This window comes from Diorhabda carinulata, chromosome 10 (assembly GCF_026250575.1).
Source record: "Diorhabda carinulata isolate Delta chromosome 10, icDioCari1.1, whole genome shotgun sequence".
Classification (NCBI taxonomy): domain Eukaryota; kingdom Metazoa; phylum Arthropoda; class Insecta; order Coleoptera; family Chrysomelidae; genus Diorhabda; species Diorhabda carinulata.
The window spans coordinates 3,095,227-3,113,503 of NC_079469.1; the positions used below are offsets into that span (position 1 = coordinate 3,095,227).

Below are 18,277 nucleotides of genomic sequence, written 5' to 3' on the forward strand. Positions count from 1 at the left end.
AATATGGAAAATTATATGATATATACTAACAATAATTTTTTTATTGTTGAATGAACATAAAACTATACAGTTCTCATTAAATTTACTCAAACGTAAACTGAGATCAAATCATAATAATTGGTAGAAATAAACCAACCGTTTTAGTATAATTTCATGAAAAATTTGAATCATTCGTTAAACTTAATGTAAAATTTACAATTTTACATTTTATTGGCACATACAGGGTACGGTTTTGTCAGTAAATGAATTTATTTTCAAATTTAAAATATTATTATCCGGATTCTTAACAATTGGGCTCGAGCCGCCTCTGAATTACTATATGTCATTGAGTCTGCCTCAAAAATTAACTGATTATACTTTTTAGTCTTCACACTATATATTATAGCGTGTAAAATATACAATTAATGGAAATTTTCGTAGAAATATTGTTTTCACTTTCTATAAGTAAAATACTAAACAGAACAAAATATTTTTAACGTGTTTACACACCTGCGTACACCTACGTGTGTAAATTCAATGAATTATTGGGAAATAAACATTTTTATCAATAATGGGACATTACGTGAATACCAACAGTACATTTTCTAAATTCGTATAAGTAATTATTGGAAAGCTTTTTTTTTTTATTTGAACAATCTTTATAACCTTGAAATTTGTACAATCAAAATAATGACACGCACACATAGTTAATTAATTTGCATTCTTTTTATACAGTACGATTGATAAATATCAAATTTAGATATAAAAGGAATTGAAATTATTCATAGAAACGTGATTATAAATATTGAAATCATAGTTTCCGATGTTGCCATTTGGTGCCGTGTTTATCTAATTGAATAGTATATGAGGCAGACATATTTTCATTACAACAACAGACAAAATTACAATAAAAGTGATGGAAACAGGAATTACTATCACCAGAAGAAAAATTATGCAAAAAAGAAAGTAGAAGGACAATAAGAGATGGGAAAGAATCATTAGATGAAATGGAAACATTAACAACAGACAGATCAAGAAGAAAATTGAAGAAAAAGTACCATAATCTACGTAAATTATGGAAGGTTTAATTTTCTTAAAGGAAAACGTGGCTGTCCAATAAATACATATTTTCGTTAGTTGTTACAGGTACCGGTCGTCCAAAACGCGGTGCATCGGTAACAGAGCCCGTTTTAAAGAATTTCTTATACGTCTTCCACGTTGTTGAACGATTTGGTAGTTCAGAAATTGTTGTATCGGTCATTCTGAATACGCGTCCACTAGCACGTGCTATCATGACACAGACACAACTGTCTGAAATACGAACATTCATCGTTTTAATCTTTTTCGACAGCGTTGCCGGACTTATGCCGACCTCTGCATAAAAGCAGAGACAGAAATTGATGCAAAATTTATAAAAACTCTAGTTTATAATCTTATGACCAAATAGAAAGATGAATATCGAAAAAAAAAAAACTATAAAAGAGTCAGAAAAGAAGCATTTTCGTTTTATAGAGCTTAAGAAGGCTTTCGACAGATAACTTATGCATTTGATTCAATTGTAATAAAGACGAAAGGACTGATAACAAAACATTAGAAATATATAATGAGAAAAAGCATAAAGATGAAGAAGAATAAAACAAAGAAAATGGTTATAAGTAAGAAAAATAGCTTTACATACATAGTAATAGAAGAATTTGGTATGAAATGAAGAAGCAGCGGGATGACCTCACAAAGAAAGAGATATCGAAAAAGACAAAAAAGACCAAGAAAGGAACGGAATGAAGAAGTTAATATAGTAACAAAAAAATCAAACATTGATTGGAGGGTAATGGATATTTTTGAAAAGTGGTTATAGCTCGATTCCACACCGGTAAGGGTGGGAAAAAGGTTGAAAAAGGTGCTGTAGTCATTTCAGGGAAATATTTTGATACTATCGAGTTATAACCAGTTGGAACGAAGTACATGACATTGGAGAAAATAAAAACAACGAAATTAATAAAGATTATATTCATAAATTTCGAACTATACGATACAATCTTTTAATGTACGAGGGAGGTTTGACTTTTGAGCGTGGTGATTATTTCTGATGTTAAAAACTTGATATTGTAAATGAGAAAACAATTAAAGGAACCGTTTATAATAAATATAATAAAAGTATTAGAGACATTTAGGCGAAAAAAATGTTTTTCTTACTTCAAACCACTCTCGTATATTGATCTACATAATAAGTAAAATTAAATGTTTTATGAATAAAATGTATTTCAGTTATCAGATAAGAGCTGTGTTTGAATTGAGATATGATTTTGCAATCACTGAATATTTGATATTTAGAAACCTACGACTTTTACACAAAATGTCAATTCGAAGAATCCAATTATTTTTTTCTATTACTAGAGTTGCATCTTCACATACAAATTTATTATAGATTTTTCGAGGACACAAATCAAAAGCTTTACCTTCTATTTTGTTGATACCTTGATGATTGTTTTTCAATAAAATTAGTAATCCAAAGAAATAGAAAGCACAAATAACACAACAAGAGATTCACTCGAAAAGAAACACTTCGAATCGAACGTCTGTTTAGATGGAAATAAATAACGAATTTTGTAGATTAAAACAACCCAACAACACAACCGACTATAATATATATTAGTAGGTGAAGCACTGTACTTTTTCAGTAAGGCAGAGACGCACCATTCAAAGTTGATTCAGTGTAGTTAGCGCGGGAGGCGAGACGCATCGGAATCATCCGAAAAAGCACGAACGTGAATAATAAAAAAAAGGTTAACCATGGGATTCTACCTGTTGAATGTTGTTGATGGGGTCTGGTGGAGGAGACGGTAGACGCTATCGAAACAACCGAAATTTCGATTCGCCAATTTAGACCATTGAATAAAGCGACGTTGTCGATTTTAAGTATGCCAAGGTTTGTTGGATTTACGCGTCAAAACTCATACCTAATTCGTTATTCGTTCTCTATGCGGAAATATAGTCTATTGGAATGTTACTATAGACCTAACGTTTTTCTGAGGACGTAATTTTACTTTACCGATGTGTGGAGGGGTCAAGGAAAGAATAAAAGCTTAACCCCACAAACTTGGAGTTTGTCCCGTGGCTGCCATCTTAAATAAATGAATGAAAAGCTATTTCTGACGATATCTCGCGAACTACTATCCCTACAAAAAATTCGTACAGACATAAATTGTGACAAATCGCTTTGTCTACAATTTTGTTTATGACACTTTTTGTCATTAACTGCGAATTTAGAAAGTTATGAACAAAAAAGTGCAAAAATTTTGTCAATAATTTCTTTTTTCGCTCAATAACTTCTTATTTTTCGATTTTTCGATATAATTACCTCAGAACAATCTTTTAGATCGTTCTTTGAGGATTAATTTTATATGTGGATTTTTTGAAATCCGCTCATTCTTGTAGCTCAACGAGTGCCGGGGCGGCAATTATTTTCCTGAACTTTTATATATAATTTATTATTTTTAATCGACTCTTTTCCCCGCCACCTATAAGGTAGAGGCCGTAGGCGTGTTTTTTTACGTGGTATCCCCAATAATCAGTGGCGGCGCCAGGTATGTGCGAGCTGTGCGATCGCACAGGGCCCCGCGCCTCTCGGGGCCCCGCAGGGCTATCAATCTGTCAATATTTTTCAGAAAGCTGTGAAGGTTTTATCTAATATGTCCCCTATTCTGAGGATCTGAGGTTATTTTAATTTTATACTTAAAAATAAATATTTTATAAATAAATATGTATATAAAGGCCCCCCCCTAACTCACCTGGCACAGGGCCCCGCGGAGGCTAGCGCCGCCACTGCCAATAATCCACAGATAAGTTTTGAATAATGATTATATTTACCTGGAGTTTTATACTACCTAGTCTATTTTAGATCTTTTTGATAGTCCAGGTTGTGTTTCAGGGTCAGTATCTAGTTCTACTTCAAAAGTAAAGGTTTGGGGAGTTAAAATTGGAGTCATAGTTAGAAGTTCATCTTCTAATTCCTTTTTTTTCTATTAACTTTGATATTTCCATAATGTTGCTGCAAGTTTAGCCAGAACAATGAAGATATACTGCAAAGCATTTGAGGACTACTTTTCTACAGTCACAAACGCTTCTAAAATTTTCTTTACATCTGCAGGAAATTAATTTCATAAGCTCCGGGGTGCTGAAGGCTTGGAAGCTTGTATTGGCATCCACATGTTTGTTTGATTCGTCCAGCCTCAATCTTCAGGACTTTGGTGTCGCCCAAGCCACGACTGGACCTGATGATGTGTAACTTAAAGAATTTTTAGTCAAATCTTTTATATCCCAAGGTGTCCAGTTAATGAAAAAACGTTCACCAACAAGAACCAACAAAGACGGATCCACTTTTTAGACTTTTGACAGATGTTAGTTTGTTTAAAATCAAAATAAATTATATATGAATATTTTGTTTTTGGCACTTTTTTGCTCATAACTTTTTAAATTCGCGATTAGTATCAAAAAGTGTCATAAACAAAATTGTGGACAAAGCGATTTGTCACAATTTATGTCTGTACGAATTTTTTGTAGGGATAATAGTTCGCGAGATATCGTCAGAAATAGCTTTTTACCCCTTTATTTAAGATGGTGGCCGGAGGACAAGGGGTGGAGCCCCACAAACTTGGGGTTAAGCTTTCCTTGACCCCTCCACACATCGGTAAAGTAAAATTGCGACCTCAGAAAAAAGCAAGATAATGGTACTAAAATTTTAATGGACTAATATTCGAGTCCAAGGACGATGTCATCTTACCTGGGAAAATAAAGGATAATAGCCGATATAATCAGTATGAATAGCTTTTGTAAAATTTATTCGAATTTCATGTTTATTATCTGATAAAAAATCTATTTTTATAAACGGAAATATTAGAACTTAATTTTTAATGTGAAACTAAATATTTCCTAAGATTTTTATACGTGTACCTGATCTATTTTAAGTCTTTTATGACTATGAACTGTACAAAACAATAGAGAAAGGTTTGGAGTGGCCAAAAGCACTGTATTTTGAATGATTCTTAACCTATGAAAGTTTAAAATTTTCTTTTAATTCCAAGAATCTCTTCCCAACAAATTCCATTGAAAATACGATTGTAGGTTTTTCCATTTATAGTTTATTTCAGAAAGTTATAGAGTAATAAAACCTCATTAGGTATGCAAAGGTACCACAGAGTGACCAACAAAAATTTAAACCACTTTTATACTTTGGCATTGATTTCATTGTAAAATTCTTTCTTTTTATCAAGTGCAGGTAGTACCACCCGGGTCGGGGTCAATATATGGGTTTAACAGAATAAAATTTAGGCATTATGTACATAGTATTAGGGACACTTATTTTTTATTGAATATTATACAAAAAATACATTATACAGAAATTAAATTATGAAAAATCATAATATTTATCGTCATCTGAGGAACTGCCATCTCCTCTTGATGTTATAATTAACCTACACCTATGGCCGACACCGAAATTGAGCCGAACTGAACGGAATTCCCCATTTTATTACTCTATACCTTTCTGAAATAGACTATAGTAATTCGTATTCTCAACAGTTTAGTTGCAAGGTGCAGTGTCAAATCTATTGTGAATTCCTTTAACAATTAATTACAAATTTCTTTTAAATCATTTACAGACAAATAGAAGTGCAATTAGTAGTAGTAATTGGGAAATCTACGAGTTATAATTCCTGTCACAGTACTCACTTCTATTTTATTTATAATAACATACGAGTTTTTTAAGAAATTAATTTGTTATTGACCTCTCACTACATTCAAGGAATTAAAAGAAAACTCGAGTTTCGTTGCTAAATCGTCCTCTATCTACCAACATTCTAGCAGTTGCAAAAATTTTCGAGCTGTAGAAATAAGTGGGATCAAAATATTAAACAAGAAATAAACAGAAATGCCATTAAATGGTATACGGATCGAAAGCAGCAGAGAGAACTGGAATAGGAGTGCACAGCCCCCAAACCAAAGGCTCCGAAAGCTTGTGCAACACACCAACAGAAATTTATGAAATTTAAAATTGTTTCCAGTTCAATCTGGAGAGAAATTATCGCTAAAAAGAGATCATCATCTTGTTTGGTAGCCAAGCAGACATTAAAGCTCCAATATTATAAAATCCCAGCTCTGGGATTAACTAGAAAAATTAAACTATCTAAACAAGAGAAATAAATGATTCTACAGTAAATTCAGTAAACGGTAAGTTCGTTTTTTATCTTCTTAATGTTGCTTTTTATATATAGTGCCCACAAAATTCCAGTCATCTTTAACAATTTCTTTTTATTTCGTAAATAGCTTCGAAGGCTTCTTTAGAAAACAATTTCTGACAAAACTGAAATAAGACTAAGCACATTATGGAAATTTTTAAAAGATAAAGGTTTTCGCTGGAAAAAGTATTCCAGAAAGTTTAATTTAATGGAAAGAAGCGATATTGTAGTATGGAGAAGAAATCACCCAAGAACTTGAGAAATGAGAAACCAAAGAAAAAATATAATTCATTTAGATGAAAAATGAATCAACCACGGACATATACCAAATAAATTTTGGCAATTTGTAACTGTTACAAGTGGAAAACAAGATTTTTGAACTGGTTTGAATTCAAGAACTGACATAGATAGTTCAAACTGTTTTTTAAGGTGGTTTATTGACTTGAATCTGCTCGTACCGATGACTACTATGAAGACATGACTATTGATGACTTTAAATAATGGTTCGAAGGAGTAATAAATCTTCTTTCTCAGAAGAGTAAATTAGTGATGGATAATGCAAGTTATCACTCGGCACATTTAGAAAAAATGCCCACAACCTAGTGGTTCAAACAAGATACACAGAATTGGTTAAATTCAAAAAATATTAAGTTTCATCCCGGTTCTTTGATAAAGAGAAATTAAAAAAAATATATTAAATTGTAGAAAATTGTGGAGGTGTATACAAGAGTTATAGGTTTTATTTTACTGTTATGAAACTTGAGATTGTTGCTGTTTTTTCTCTTTCCCTGCTGTTTTATTCGTTTGCAGATACTGTAGATTTAGAAATGTGTAATTCCTATCGATTATCTTCTAATCCTGCATGGTTTCCTGCGAATTATATTATGGTATAGCCCACAAAATGCATTAAACAATAATTAACATTTCCTGCTTACATTAAGCTCATATTAACAGCTTTTGTACGGTAGATGGAACGAATATTTGATTTAAATTCATAATAGTATACAATGGACTACTAAAAACTATTATTAATTTATAAATTTTGACAGTGAAAAAAATCTATTTAACAATATGTCCTGAGGCAACAAGCAATTCTTATAACTCAAAATGTTTTTGTGTAGGGTTGACAAATATTTGATTTGATTAAATGACCGTTTGCTAAATCATTTGGATGTATTGAATCACTCCTTTGACTGATTTAATTGGATCTATAACACATGTCCTAGAATTTCAACGAATCTTTCTGTCAAGTTATTCTTTGCGGTAAAGCACTATCAGTTTCTTGGTATGCAGCTTCCTTAACTTCGCCATGTTTTCTTTCGACGACTGAACATAATATGATTGAGATCTGAATATCTTGATTAGATTGATCTGCAAGTTCTTTGAGGCAAACATAACAGTGTCAGCAATGAATGTTGTCACTGGATTCCGATAGATCTGTTGTATAGATTAAGTATGGAACTGGAGCTTGAAATACTTCCTTCCAGACGGGATTGAATCATCATCAGTTGATGTGGAGTGTCGAAAACTTGAGCGATAGCAACGAAAGCTGCGGAGCAATATGTTTTAGATTGAAAATTTTCAAAATTTCTTTTCTAAACGGTGTACCTGTGTATGACAGTATGACTTTTATTTCTTTTAGAATGCTTAGAACTCGAGCTTGAGGTAATTTCTTCCTTCCAGACGGGATTGAATCCTGATCAGTTGATGTGGAGTGTCGAAAACTTGAGCGATAGCAACGAAAGCTGCGGAGCAATATGTTTTAGATTGAAAATTTTCAAAATTTCTTTTCTATACGGTGTACCTGTATGACTTTTATTTCTTTTAGAATGCTTAGAACTCGAGCTTGAAATACTTCCTTCCTTCCAGACGGGATTGAATCATTATCAGTTGATGTGGAGTGTCGAAAGCTTGAGCGATAGCAACGAAAGCTGCAGAGCAATATGTTTTAGATTGAAAATTTTCAAAATTTCTTTTCTAAACGGTGTACCTGTGTATGACAGTATGACTTTTATTTCTTTTAGAATGCTTAGAACTGGAGCTTGAGGTAATTTCTTCCTTCCAGACGGGATTGAATCCTGATCAGTTGATGTGGAGTGTCGAAAACTTGAGCGATAGCAACGAAAGCTGCGGAGCAATATGTTTTAGATTGAAAATTTTCAAAATTTCTTTTCTATACGGTGTACCTGTATGACTTTTATTTCTTTTAGAATGCTTAGAACTCGAGCTTGAAATACTTCCTTCCTTCCAGACGGGATTGAATCATGATCAGTTGATGTGGAGTGTCGAAAGCTTGAGTGATAGCAACGAAAGCTGCGGAGCAATATGTTTTAGATTGAAAATTTTCAAAATTTCTTTTCTATACGGTGTACCTGTGTATGACAGTATGACTTTTATTTCTTTTAGAATGCTTAGAACTCGAGCTTGAGGTAATTTCTTCCTTCCAGACGGGATTGAATCCTGATCAGTTGATGTGGAGTGTCGAAAACTTGAGCGATAGCAACGAAAGCTGCGGAGCAATATGTTTTAGATTGAAAATTTTCAAAATTTCTTTTCTAAACGGTGTACCTGTGTATGACAGTATGACTTTTATTTCTTTTAGAATGCTTAGAACTGGAGCTTGAGGTAATTTCTTCCTTCCAGACGGGATTGAATCCTGATCAGTTGATGTGGAGTGTCGAAAAGTTGAGCGATAGCAACGAAAGCGGCGGAGCAATATGTTTTAGATTGAAAATTTTCAAAATTTCTTTTCTGTACGGTGTACCTGTGTATGACAATATGACTTTTATTTCTTTTAGAATGCTTAGAACTCGAGCTTGAAATACTTCCTTCCTTCCAGACGGGATTGAATCATTATCAGTTGATGTGGAGTGTCGAAAGCTTGAGCGATAGCAACGAAAGCTGCAGAGCAATATGTTTCAGATTGAAAATTTTCAAAATTTCTTTTCTATACGGTGTACCTGTGTATGACAGTATGACTTTTATTTCTTTTCGAATGCTTAGAACTCGAGCTTGAGGTAATTTCTTCCTTCCAGACGGGATTGAATCCTGATCAGTTGATGTGGAGTGTCGAAAACTTGAGCGATAGCAACGAAAGCTGCGGAGCAATATGTTTTAGATTGAAAATTTTCAAAATTTCTTTTCTATACGGTGTACCTGTATGACTTTTATTTCTTTTAGAATGCTTAGAACTCGAGCTTGAAATACTTCCTTCCTTCCAGACGGGATTGAATCATGATCAGTTGATGTGGAGTGTCGAAAGCTTGAGTGATAGCAACGAAAGCTGCGGAGCAATATGTTTTAGATTGAAAATTTTCAAAATTTCTTTTCTATACGGTGTACCTGTGTATGACAGTATGACTTTTATTTCTTTTAGAATGCTTAGAACTCGAGCTTGAGGTAATTTCTTCCTTCCAGACGGGATTGAATCCTGATCAGTTGATGTGGAGTGTCGAAAACTTGAGCGATAGCAACGAAAGCTGCGGAGCAATATGTTTTAGATTGAAAATTTTCAAAATTTCTTTTCTATACGGTGTACCTGTATGACTTTTATTTCTTTTAGAATGCTTAGAACTCGAGCTTGAAATACTTCCTTCCTTCCAGACGGGATTGAATCATGATCAGTTGATGTGGAGTGTCGAAAGCTTGAGTGATAGCAACGAAAGCTGCGGAGCAATATGTTTTAGATTGAAAATTTTCAAAATTTCTTTTCTATACGGTGTACCTGTGTATGACAGTATGACTTTTATTTCTTTTAGAATGCTTAGAACTCGAGCTTGAGGTAATTTCTTCCTTCCAGACGGGATTGAATCCTGATCAGTTGATGTGGAGTGTCGAAAGCTTGAGCGATAGCAACGAAAGCTGCAGAGCAATATGTTTCAGATTGAAAATTTTCAAAATTTCTTTTCTATACGGTGTACCTGTGTATGACAGTATGACTTTTATTTCTTTTCGAATGCTTAGAACTCGAGCTTGAGGTAATTTCTTCCTTCCAGACGGGATTGAATCCTGATCAGTTGATGTGGAGTGTCGAAAACTTGAGCGATAGCAACGAAAGCTGCGGAGCAATATGTTTTAGATTGAAAATTTTCAAAATTTCTTTTCTATACGGTGTACCTGTATGACTTTTATTTCTTTTAGAATGCTTAGAACTCGAGCTTGAAATACTTCCTTCCTTCCAGACGGGATTGAATCATGATCAGTTGATGTGGAGTGTCGAAAGCTTGAGTGATAGCAACGAAAGCTGCGGAGCAATATGTTTTAGATTGAAAATTTTCAAAATTTCTTTTCTATACGGTGTACCTGTGTATGACAGTATGACTTTTATTTCTTTTAGAATGCTTAGAACTCGAGCTTGAGGTAATTTCTTCCTTCCAGACGGGATTGAATCCTGATCAGTTGATGTGGAGTGTCGAAAACTTGAGCGATAGCAACGAAAGCTGCGGAGCAATATGTTTTAGATTGAAAATTTTCAAAATTTCTTTTCTATACGGTGTACCTGTATGACTTTTATTTCTTTTAGAATGCTTAGAACTCGAGCTTGAAATACTTCCTTCCTTCCAGACGGGATTGAATCATGATCAGTTGATGTGGAGTGTCGAAAGCTTGAGTGATAGCAACGAAAGCTGCGGAGCAATATGTTTTAGATTGAAAATTTTCAAAATTTCTTTTCTATACGGTGTACCTGTGTATGACAGTATGACTTTTATTTCTTTTAGAATGCTTAGAACTCGAGCTTGAGGTAATTTCTTCCTTCCAGACGGGATTGAATCCTGATCAGTTGATGTGGAGTGTCGAAAACTTGAGCGATAGCAACGAAAGCTGCGGAGCAATATGTTTTAGATTGAAAATTTTCAAAATTTCTTTTCTAAACGGTGTACCTGTGTATGACAGTATGACTTTTATTTCTTTTAGAATGCTTAGAACTGGAGCTTGAGGTAATTTCTTCCTTCCAGACGGGATTGAATCCTGATCAGTTGATGTGGAGTGTCGAAAAGTTGAGCGATAGCAACGAAAGCGGCGGAGCAATATGTTTTAGATTGAAAATTTTCAAAATTTCTTTTCTGTACGGTGTACCTGTGTATGACAATATGACTTTTATTTCTTTTAGAATGCTTAGAACTCGAGCTTGAAATACTTCCTTCCTTCCAGACGGGATTGAATCATTATCAGTTGATGTGGAGTGTCGAAAGCTTGAGCGATAGCAACGAAAGCTGCAGAGCAATATGTTTCAGATTGAAAATTTTCAAAATTTCTTTTCTATACGGTGTACCTGTGTATGACAGTATGACTTTTATTTCTTTTCGAATGCTTAGAACTCGAGCTTGAGGTAATTTCTTCCTTCCAGACGGGATTGAATCCTGATCAGTTGATGTGGAGTGTCGAAAACTTGAGTGATAGCAACGAAAGCTGCGGAGCAATATGTTTTAGATTGAAAATTTTCAAAATTTCTTTTCTATACGGTGTACCTGTATGACTTTTATTTCTTTTAGAATGCTTAGAACTCGAGCTTGAAATACTTCCTTCCTTCCAGACGGGATTGAATCATTATCAGTTGATGTGGAGTGTCGAAAGCTTGAGCGATAGCAACGAAAGCTGCAGAGCAATATGTTTTAGATTGAAAATTTTCAAAATTTCTTTTCTAAACGGTGTACCTGTGTATGACAGTATGACTTTTATTTCTTTTAGAATGCTTAGAACTGGAGCTTGAGGTAATTTCTTCCTTCCAGACGGGATTGAATCCTGATCAGTTGATGTGGAGTGTCGAAAACTTGAGCGATAGCAACGAAAGCTGCGGAGCATTATGTCTTAGATATAGAAAAAGGATGTACAAAGATTGATACGAATTGAAATAAACACATATTTTAGAAATTCGTTTGAATACTTAGTAGAAATAAATGTTTCTTATCAAGAAACTGATAAAAACCAGATGCTTTTTTCAAAATTTAAGAAATTCTGTACAAAATCTTCAGCACTATCGATTTTGGTTAGATTCAAATTACTTTTTTCACTTAAATGAAATTGAACAGTTTTTCTTTATAGAAATCTGATACCCTGGTATATCCAGCTGTTTAAAAACGCCAAGGATTGTAAAAAATTGACAGGATATTTTCTTTAATAACCGGGTTTTCCTTTAAAGAGATTCCTTAATTAAAGTCCCGTTGATTTTTCAGCTTCGACTTTTCATATTCTTTGAAAGTTTCACACCTTCCTGAATTTTTAAGTAATTCAATTAAGAAAAGAAACTTTGATGGTAATCTGCACTTTTACAAACTTCGAATCAATGTTTTTTAAAAAAAACTTCTATATAAAATTAAACGATTTGATTGTTAGTATTGAGTTGTTTCTCTGAGACGATTTGTCCTAAATCTTCAACCCCTTCATTTACATAAAATATTTGAGTTCTTATATATAAAAGGGTCGAATCAAAGAGATTGTGAAATCTGAAATTTCATAAAAACCGAGCCGTTTCATTATACGAGGATAGTCCCAGAAGAAGGTTACAACGTAATCTTCTCTTAGCTCTATACACTTTTCCCAGCGATGTTCGATACCCTTTTTATAATAAGAATCGTCAAGATCCTCAAAATATCCGACATCACCTCTCCATTGTTGGAAAATCTTTGACCACAGATCCATTTCTTTAAGTCTAGGAACACATAATAATCCCAGGGAGCTAAATCTGGTGAATAGGGTGCATGAAGTAGCAATTCAAACTTTAATTCATTGATTTAGGCCATTGCAGTAATGGATGCATTGTATTGATGAAACAACACTTTCCTCTTAGTCAAATGCGGCCATTTTTGCTTGATTTCTTCGCTCAAATGTTGAATGAAAATTATCCCACGCAAATCCCAAAAAAACCGATGCCATGACCTTGCCTTTAGATGGAACAGTCTTTGCCTTCTTTGGAACCAGGTCCTCCCATTTCAGTCCATTGTTTTGATTCTTCTTTTATTTCGGGTGTGAACGGTCAACGATAACCAAATTTTCCAGCAACTACTGTCATCTGGGTATTTGAAAAGTTCTTCTTTAATTGTTGGCCTATTGATTGAGAAGTATTCAGTACTAGAGAAACTGCCGAAATAAAACCTAGAAATGATTACTGGAGATGTGAAAAAATTAAGGAAGAGCTTGGGTTTGTTTTGCGTACAAAGCACTCGGTCCAATTAAACCGGCGTGCCGTCCTTTATATAATTGCAAACAGAAGAGGGACATAAGCAAAAACTGAGTAGATTTCGAGCTTCTAATCGTTAAATTATATTGACTTAGAATTTAAGCGGTAATTTAACCGAGCGCTGCGGGTCATTTAACTTATCAACATTAATAATATTTCAAGATAAATTCTGTTTGTAAGAAAATCTGGAAGGCGTTTGGGTTTTCCTTTTAACGAATCGATAGAGAGAAAGCTTCAGTTATCATAATTAAGATTCGGATAAATCTAGAATGGTTGGGAGAGTTTAAGAATATACAGGTCGTTGTTTCATTTTAAAACGTAAGAAAATAACATAGTTACCGATATAGCACGCGTCAAATACTAAGAACTAGCGCAGATTCTGAAATTCGTCGTATATTAAATATTATCTCAAAACTTATTTACAGCCCTCGTATATGTAATGGAAACAGATAATACCTAAAAAATTGATTCTGTTGTTAATAAAATCAATAAATTAACTAACATAAGTAGTTGGTGAGTTAATTAAATTGCAACAGGAAATACATTTGTCAATTTAGAAGATCAACAGATGTTCTTTGGCAGAGCACATATTTTATGAACGTCATTCTATTGAATAGAAATCTCTATTGTTCACAATTATCGACATTTGATAAAGAAAATGACATTAGTACAATACAAATCTTTAAGATTTTCAAAACAACAAATAAAACACTTTTTCTTAACAAAGATTAGTTTTCAATCAATTATATATTTTCCATATTAATCAATGACTTTTTGCCATCTCTCTTTCAGCTTCTTGATTCCGCGCTCATAAAATTTCTGGTCTTTATCGGCGAAAAACTGAACTAGGTACGATTGAAGGTCATCGTCATTTGTGAAAATGTTTACGGAAATAAAAATGTAAAATATGTTGAAAATATTCGTTTCTGCACTCCAATTGATAACTTTAAACAAAATCACGTACTTGCTTCTAAATTAACGTCAATGTGACCAGTATCACGTGACAAACGGCAAAGTACAGCACAAACATGTCAAAAACAAATGAAACATCTACAAAATTCAACAATCTCAATATTTAAGTCTGCTGTCTTTTCTGAAACTGATATTTTATTACAAACTTAAGATACCACATTTATTAATTCATCAATATAAGTAATTTTTGATATTTCTATATAATATACATATTTTCAGCACTCAATTATGTATACATATTCATTATAAAGCTTGGAATATGTATTAAAAAATTTATATTTCAGTATTTTATTGCCACAATCCCACAGCAATCACATTTATACAGTCAACACCTTGGATAGCTTGAAACTTGGGTTCAATATACTCAAAAACAGTAGATAAAATAACCATTATCACCGACATAGAACGCTAATCAGAATACGATCATTTATTGTCACATAAACGTATCGGGTGGTTTAAAAAAATTTGATGATGCAATAGATATATAATAATATCTGAATGCGCATTTTTTAAGACACAACATTATAACTAATGACATCATCAATCGATGTTATGTTATTCAAATGAATGATGTATTAGTTTACATACTTGAAATATAGTCCATTCGTTAAGCAAAATATATTAAATCTTTTTATATTTATCTTAGTGAATCGTTTTCAGTCAATAAACAATTAAAAATGATGAAATGGGGATTTAGCTTTGAAATCTTTGAGTTGATACTTGATTATAATAAAAAAATAGCAATTCGACTTCATATTTTCGTTAATTAATGAACCTAAGAACATCCCATTTAATGGTAAACATTTTTTATGTAGACTCCGAATCTCGTGGATAGATAAATCCTTTTTCATTAACTACAATAATTATTTTCGTTTTCTAAATATCTCGAAATTTGCCATATGTAAAAGTCTGTGGTTTATAAAACTACAGATATTTTTTTATAAAAACAATGATTTTAATGGTTTCCAACAGAATATTTTAGATCGTTTTTACTTATGTATCTTATACATTAAGCTGATGAAATCTCAAAACCAAGGCAATAAGGCAGTTAAAGATCGTGATCATACTTTAAAGGTCACGTAATTAGAAAAGGTCATTTTAATCAGTTTTTAAATTTGTTTCAAGTCATCGTACGATGTCGTTTATAAAATAACTACGTTCCACATTCCACCTAAAGTCAGTTTTTAACTGACATTGATAAAATTTGTCATTTTGCTATAATCAATCAATATTTTTCGGAATAGGGAATTAATTGACGGATGAAAAACGAATCAACAACGTATTAATAACGAATTGATAACGAATAAACATTAAATTGAAACTTAATCTACGAGTTAAACGAAATGGGCAAGGAATTAACGAATTTGACGAATTAATAACGAATAGATAATAAATTGTTCCATTAAATATGGAATAATATGTTTACAACGAATAAATAACGAATTTAAAGCGAATCAATGACGAATCAATAACGGATAAATAATGAGTTGAAAACGTTAAGCGAATTAGTAACGAATGAGCGTGGAATAATCGAATTAAACATATCAATAATGATTCAAAAGCAAATCATCAAGTTAACAGCTAATTAATAACAAATTGAGCACGAATTGACGAATTGAACGAATTAATAACGAATAAACCACGAATTGGACACGAATTGACGAGTTAAATGAATTAGTAAGAAATTAACGAATTGAACGAGTTAATAACGAATTAACAGCAACTTAACGAATCAAAAATGATTCAACTAAACAATAGCTAATTAAAAATGGAATAATAGGTTAACAACGAATGAATATTGATTCGAGAACGAATGAACGGCAATTCAACAACGGATCAACAACGAATAAACAACCAATTGAAAACTAATAAATAACGAATCAACAACGAATTGATAACGAATACATACTGAATTGAAAACCAATCAATAATTTGAACGAATCAAAAAGAAACTAACGACTTGAACGAGATAATAACGAATTAACAACGAACAATAGCAACTTAACGAATCAAAAACGATTCAACGAAACAATAACTACTCAAAAATGAAATAATATGATAACAACGAATGAATATTGATTCGAGAACGAATGAACGGCAATTCAACAACGGATCAACAACGAATAAACAACCAATTGAAAACGAATAAATAACGAATCAACAACGAATTGATAACGAATACATACTGAATTGAAAACCAATCAATAATTTGAACGAATCAAAAAGAAACTAACGACTTGAACGAGATAATAACGAATTAACAACGAACAATAGCAACTTAACGAATCAAAAACGATTCAACGAAACAATAACTACTCAAAAATGAAATAATATGATAACAACGAATGAATATTGATTCGAGAACGAATGAACGGCAATTCAACAACGGATCAACAACGAATTGATAACGAATACATACTGAATTGAAAACCAATCAATAATTTGAACGAATCAAAAAGAAACTAACGACTTGAACGATTTAATAACGAATTAACAACGAATCAATAGCAACTTAACGAATCAAAAACGATTCAACGAAACAATAACTAATCAAAAATGAAATAATATGATAACAACGAATGAATATTGATTCGAGAACGAATGAACGGCAATTCAACAACGGATCAACAACGAATATACAAACAATTGAAAACGAATAACCGAGTTAAACGAATTAATAAGGAATCAACAACGAATTGATAACGAATACATACTGAATTGAAAACCAATCAATAATTTGAACGAATCAAAAAGAAACTAACGACTTGAACGATTTAATAACGAATTAACAACGAATCAATAGCAACTTAACGAATCAAAAACGATTCAACGAAACAATAACTAATCAAAAATGAAATAATATGATAACAACGAATGAATATTGATTCGAGAACGAATGAACGGCAATTCAACAACGGATCAACAACGAATATACAAACAATTGAAAACGAATAACCGAGTGAAACGAATTAATAAGGAATCAACAACGAATTGATAACGAATACATACTGAATTGAAAACCAATCAATAATTTGAACGAATCAAAAAGAAACTAACGACTTGAACGATTTAATAACGAATTAACAACGAATCAATAGCAACTTAACGAATCAAAAACGATTCAACGAAACAATAACTAATCAAAAATGAAATAATATGATAACAACGAATGAATATTGATTCGAGAACGAATGAACGGCAATTCAACAACGGATCAACAACGAATATACAAACAATTGAAAACGAATAAATAACGAATCAACAACGAATTGATAACGAATACATACTGAATTGAAAACCAATCAATAATTTGAACGAATCAAAAAGAAACTAACGACTTGAACGAGATAATAACGAATTAACAACGAACAATAGCAACTTAACGAATCAAAAACGATTCAACGAAACAATAACTACTCAAAAATGAAATAATATGATAACAACGAATGAATATTGATTCGAGAACGAATGAACGGCAATTCAACAACGGATCAACAACGAATTGATAACGAATACATACTGAATTGAAAACCAATCAATAATTTGAACGAATCAAAAAGAAACTAACGACTTGAACGATTTAATAACGAATTAACAACGAATCAATAGCAACTTAACGAATCAAAAACGATTCAACGAAACAATAACTAATCAAAAATGAAATAATATGATAACAACGAATGAATATTGATTCGAGAACGAATGAACGGCAATTCAACAACGGATCAACAACGAATATACAAACAATTGAAAACGAATAACCGAGTTAAACGAATTAATAAGGAATCAACAACGAATTGATAACGAATACATACTGAATTGAAAACCAATCAATAATTTGAACGAATCAAAAAGAAACTAACGACTTGAACGATTTAATAACGAATTAACAACGAATCAATAGCAACTTAACGAA

The 18,277-nt window shown here is 32.4% G+C and overlaps 1 protein-coding gene across 1 annotated transcript in view; it reads right to left on the bottom strand.

The window, feature by feature from the left end:
- Nucleotides 1-2,711, bottom strand: part of LOC130899117 (polypyrimidine tract-binding protein 2) — a 365,855-nt gene extending 363,144 nt beyond the window's left edge. The window contains exon 1 of the mRNA XM_057808892.1: nucleotides 2,436-2,711. The gene's annotated coding sequence lies outside the window, so the exon portion shown is untranslated. The remainder of the gene's footprint in view (nucleotides 1-2,435) is intronic.
- Between the last annotated feature and the right edge of the window lie 15,566 nt (nucleotides 2,712-18,277).